The following is a 4,780-nucleotide window of genomic DNA, read 5'->3' as shown; positions in this document are numbered from 1 at the left end:
CTCAAACTCCTGCGCTCAAGCAATCCTCCCATCTCATCCTCCCAAAATGTTAGGATTACAGGTATGAGCTCCCACACCCAGCCCACTTCTGGAACTTTTATTGAAAAGTATCCTTAGGCTGGGTTCGGTGGCTCCCACCTGTAATCTTGGCACTTTGAGAGGCTGAGGCAGGAGACCATGTCTTTACAAAAAAAAAAAAAAATTGTTTTTTGAGACAGAATCTCTCTCTGTTGCCCAGGCTGGAGTGCAGTGGTGCAATCTTGGGTCATGCAGCCTCTGCCTCCTGGGTTCAAGGGATTCCCATGCCTCAGCCTCCCGAGTAGCTGGGACTACAGGTGTGTGCCACAACGCCCAGCTAATTTTTGTATTTTTAGGAGAAATGGAGTTTCACCATGTTGTCCAGGCTGGTCTTGAACTCCTGGCCTCAAGTGGTCCACCTGCCTTGGCCTCCCAAAGTGCTGGGATGACAGGCGTGAGCCACCACACCCGGCCAAAAAAATAATTTTTTTTTTAATAGAAAAGTACCCTGAGAACTCTGGTCTAGGGAGGGCTTTAAATGTCATTCCCTCATTGGGTCTCCCAGGAAAGCGCCATAAGGTGGTTAGAGGTCTTGGGTTTAGAGTCAGGTATGTTCTGTCTCTAGGCTTGTGGGGGCGTACGAGTGATGTGACAAACCCCATACATGGTGCATGGCTGTATGAGCACAGGATGTATGTCCTTGTTTGCTTCCCTCCTTTGCCTGTGCCTGTATCGCCTGGAGTGAGCCAGCCCCCACTCCGAGTGGAAGCGATTCTTCCCCGACCTCCCTGGTTCTCCCCCACTGGCCAGCCCATTGAAGGCGAAGGTCGAAGGGAGTCTGCGCTATGAGGCCGGCTGTGACTTGTTGTCGTAGTACATCAGAACAACAAAATCACTAGTCTTCCACACAGCACTAGACCACAGCCACTCTAATCTTCTTCACCACCCTCTGCCCCATGTCTGAGACCCCTGCCCAGCTCCTCCTTCTCACCTGAGCCAAGCTGTGACACCTGAGTTTCCTGCCTCTGTGCTGCCTCCCTGTTTTCCATTCCCGGTTCTCCTGGAGAGAAGCAGGGTCTGATCTCCAAGGGCCCACCTCCCACCCAGGCATGTCAGAGACATGGGATTTGGAGTTGGACTGGTGGGGTTGACTTACAGCTTCACTTGTGGGCTGAGAGTCCCTGCGTGGGTTATTTTTCTGCCTTTCTCAGGGCCTTGGGGTCCCCAAATGTCACATGGGCCCAGTAACACCCATGTCCTAGGGTTGAAGATGGCATGATATGATGTATGTAAAATGCTTGGCACAAGGTTTCTCACCGAAGTCTGGAAGGGACACCATAATGTCATCTTAGCTGGCACTTGTTACCCCAGTGAGGCATCTTACCTGTTGAAAACTCCGGACTTGGGCCAGGCGCAGTGACTCACGCCCGTAATCCTAGCACTTTGGGAGGCTGAGGTGGACGGATGAAGAGGTCAAGAGTTTGAGACCAGCCTGGCCAACATGGTGAAACCCCGTCTCTACTAAGAATACAAAAATTAGCCGGGAGTGGTGGCATGTGCCTGTAATCCCAGATACTCGGGAGGCTGAGGCAGGAGAATCCCTTGAACCCAGGAGGCAGAGGTTGCAGTGAGCCGAGATCGCGCCACTGCACTCCAGCCTGGGCGACAGAGCAAGACTCCGTCTCGAAAAAAAAAGAAAATTGCAGACTTCTGTGTGTGCTTATCTGGAAAATACTTTGTTTAAAAATCCATTACATGAGGTGCAGGTCTCCAGAAATGCCAGGCACCTCAGACCACCCTCTCTCGTCCTCCCCCTGCAAAATCAGGGTCAAAGGGCTCTCCCGTTACCTGGAGGAGCTGTCCAGGGTTCTGGAGCCGAAACGGAGCCCGCTGGGAACTGTCCTGAGCCCCGGTGCTGAAACAGATCGCGGTTCTCTTCTCGGACCTCCCGAGAGGCGCTGTCCGGATAATTGGTGCTGAAATAAATAGCATTCTCCTCCTTCGGTCGGTGGAGAGCTGTCCCTCGTGCTGAAGAAAACTTGATTTTCCTCTCTCTTTCCCCGTTCCCCCACCCCTCTTCGTTCTCAGTTCCTCCGATTCTTGGGAAACCCCACCCCCACTCAATTTATTTCCCCTCCTAGCTTCTTCCTGGGGAGCTTCAGAATGGCAATGGGGTGGCGGGGGGGAGACACAGAGGGGTCGCAACTAGCACTGATATCTGCTCCTCACCCTGTACCATGTCCCCAGAACTTACCTCCCAAGCAGTCAGCCCTGCTGGTCTCTGCTTTCCAGACCGTCAAACTTCGCCGTCTCTGTCCCTTTCTGGGAAAATGTCCATGCGCCAACCTGCAAACCAGCCTCATTCCCGGCATCCCACGTCCCTCAGACCACCCCTCCTCCCACGCAGCTGCGGGCCTCCCCCTCTGTGTGCCTCACCTGCTTCCAGTCTTGTTGGCAGATGCAGGTGTCCCGTGGCTGCCGAGGCGGGGACCTGCGCTTTTATAGGCTTCAGGGAAGGCGGAGCGCCAGGAATCCTGGGAGGGGCTTCCCCAACTGGCCAATGGGATTCTGCCTCAGAATGAAGCTCCAAAGATTACCTCATAGGTTGTGGCCCACGCTTCAGAATAAAAGTCTGGCATCTGCCCAAAAACTGGGCTAGGGGATTTTTTTGGATGGGGAAGGAGCATTCATTGTGGACCACGGAGTCTCCCCACTCTCTCCAATCCCCTCCTGGGTTCCTGAGCTCCAAGTTCGTTCAGGTGTCCTGGCTGGTACCTGTTTCTTCCCATTCCCGATTTTTGCTATTGCTCCTGGTTCAGGAAAGAAAAAGCTGGTAAACTGTTTTGGGAAAAAATAAGGGATGTGGAGAATATTAAAGTCCAGTTCCACCTAGGGCAACTGACGTCTGTGAAAATGGAGGGCTCAGAAGACTCTGGGGCAGAGGTGGGACTTAAGCCTGAAGCTTTTGATTCCTTAACTCAAAACCCAATTTATAAAATTCAGCTTATTGTAGTGCTATACTGGGCAGGCTCTGAACCAAAAAACGAAGAAACTGGGGTTCAAGTTCAGATTTTTCTTCTCCTTCCTTTGGGACATTGGGCACAGTTGTGCCTCAGTTTTTGCGGCTGTGAAGTAGTGATAATAGTAGAGTATTTGCTGAGGAACTAATGATATGGTGTGGATTGCATGTTAGAAATAATCAGGGCAGGGGCTAATGTGAGTTGGGTGAGGCACCAGCCTCAGGTGCAAAACTTAAAGGGGCACCAAAAAACTCAATAATCAAGGTAAATAATATTTCAGGCCAGGTGCAATGGCTCATGCTTGTAATCTGAGCACTTTGGGAGGCCAAGGTGGGAGGATCACTTGAGGCCAGGATTTCAAGATGAGCCTGGGCAACATAGCGAGACCCCGTTTCTGAGAGAGAAAGAGGGAGAGAGGGAGAGAGAAAGAGAGAAACAGAGAGAGAGAGAGAGAGAGAGAGAGAATGGCACCTGTGGTCTCAGCTACTTGGGAGGCTGAGGTGAGAGGATCACTTGAGGCCAGGAGGTCGAAGCTGCAGTGAGTTATGATTGCACCACTGCACTCCAGCCTAGGTGACAGAGCAAGACCCTGTCTCAAAAAAAAATCGATGCAATGTTTTAAGAAATCAAAATGTATGCCAAAATCCACAATGAACAAAATATCAAAAATGTAAATAAAGGCAGAACCAGCCTTTCTGACTTTTCCTTTTGCCTGAGGTCCCAATATGGCTTGGCATGGCACTAGCAATCATGTCTGTTTACGGTAAGTTTTCTAATAATGCAGCTGTTATTCTTTCCTGATCTATTCCATCCATTTATTTGCTCAACAAACTTGTTGTACTAGGCACTGGAGATACATACATGAATTCAGCAACCAACCTTGCCTTTAGGGAGGGTAAAGACATGAAAACTCTGCTCACATGTTGGTATGGGCATTGGGTTGAAGGAACAGTCAGTGTAAGGGCCCTGGTGGGTGTGGGGGAAAGAACAGGCCCTGGAGGGTGAGCAAGCATAGAAGGGACAGTTAGGATATAAATCAGGGACAGCTGTACAGGACCTGATCATTCAGGCCAGGACAAAAGTGAAGTTCCTCAGGTTGCACAGGAAGACCTGCCACCCTTTCTCTCTCCCCTTCCCTAAGCTTTTACTCTGTGCCAGGGTCAGCGCCAGACATTCTACCTGCTGAGTGATCTGAAGGCCTCAGGGCAGCCCCATGAGATAGATCTCAGCCAGGTGCGTTGACTCACCCCTGTAATTCCAGCACTTTGGGAGGCCAAGGCGGGTGGATGACCTGAGGTCAGGAGTTCAAGACCAGCTTGGCCAATATGGTGACACCTCGTCTCTACTAAAAATACAAAAATTAGCCGAGTGCGGTGGCGGGTGCCTGTAGTCCCAGCTACTACAGAGGCTGAGGCAGGAGAATCGCTTGAACCCGGGAGGCAGGGGTTGCAGTAAGCCAAGATCATGCCACTGCACTCCAGCCTGGGTGACAGAGCGAGACCTTGTATAAAAAAAATAAAAATCATAAAAAAGTTGAAAAAGGGCCGGACATGGTGGCTCACGCCTGTAATCCCAGCACTTTGGAAAGCAGAGGTGGGTGGATCACCTGAGGTCGGGAGTTTGAGACCAGCGTGACCAACATGGAGAAACCCTGACTCTACTAAAAATACAAAATTAGCCGGCATGGTGGCACGTGCCTCTAATCCCAGCTACTTGGGAGACTGAGGCAAGATAATCGCTTG

The 4,780-nt window shown here is 51.1% G+C and overlaps 1 non-coding gene across 1 annotated transcript; it reads right to left on the bottom strand.

Moving 5' to 3' along the window:
- Window positions 1-844: 844 nt before the first annotated feature.
- MIR7-3 (microRNA mir-7-3) lies at window positions 845-954 on the bottom strand. Its single transcript, NR_106567.1, has one exon. It is a non-coding gene; the product is annotated as a microRNA mir-7-3 (primary transcript).
- Between the last annotated feature and the right edge of the window lie 3,826 nt (window positions 955-4,780).

The sequence above is a fragment of the Pan paniscus genome, chromosome 20 (assembly GCF_029289425.2).
Source record: "Pan paniscus chromosome 20, NHGRI_mPanPan1-v2.0_pri, whole genome shotgun sequence".
NCBI lineage: Eukaryota > Metazoa > Chordata > Mammalia > Primates > Hominidae > Pan > Pan paniscus.
This window is presented reverse-complemented; position numbering and strand designations above follow the sequence as displayed.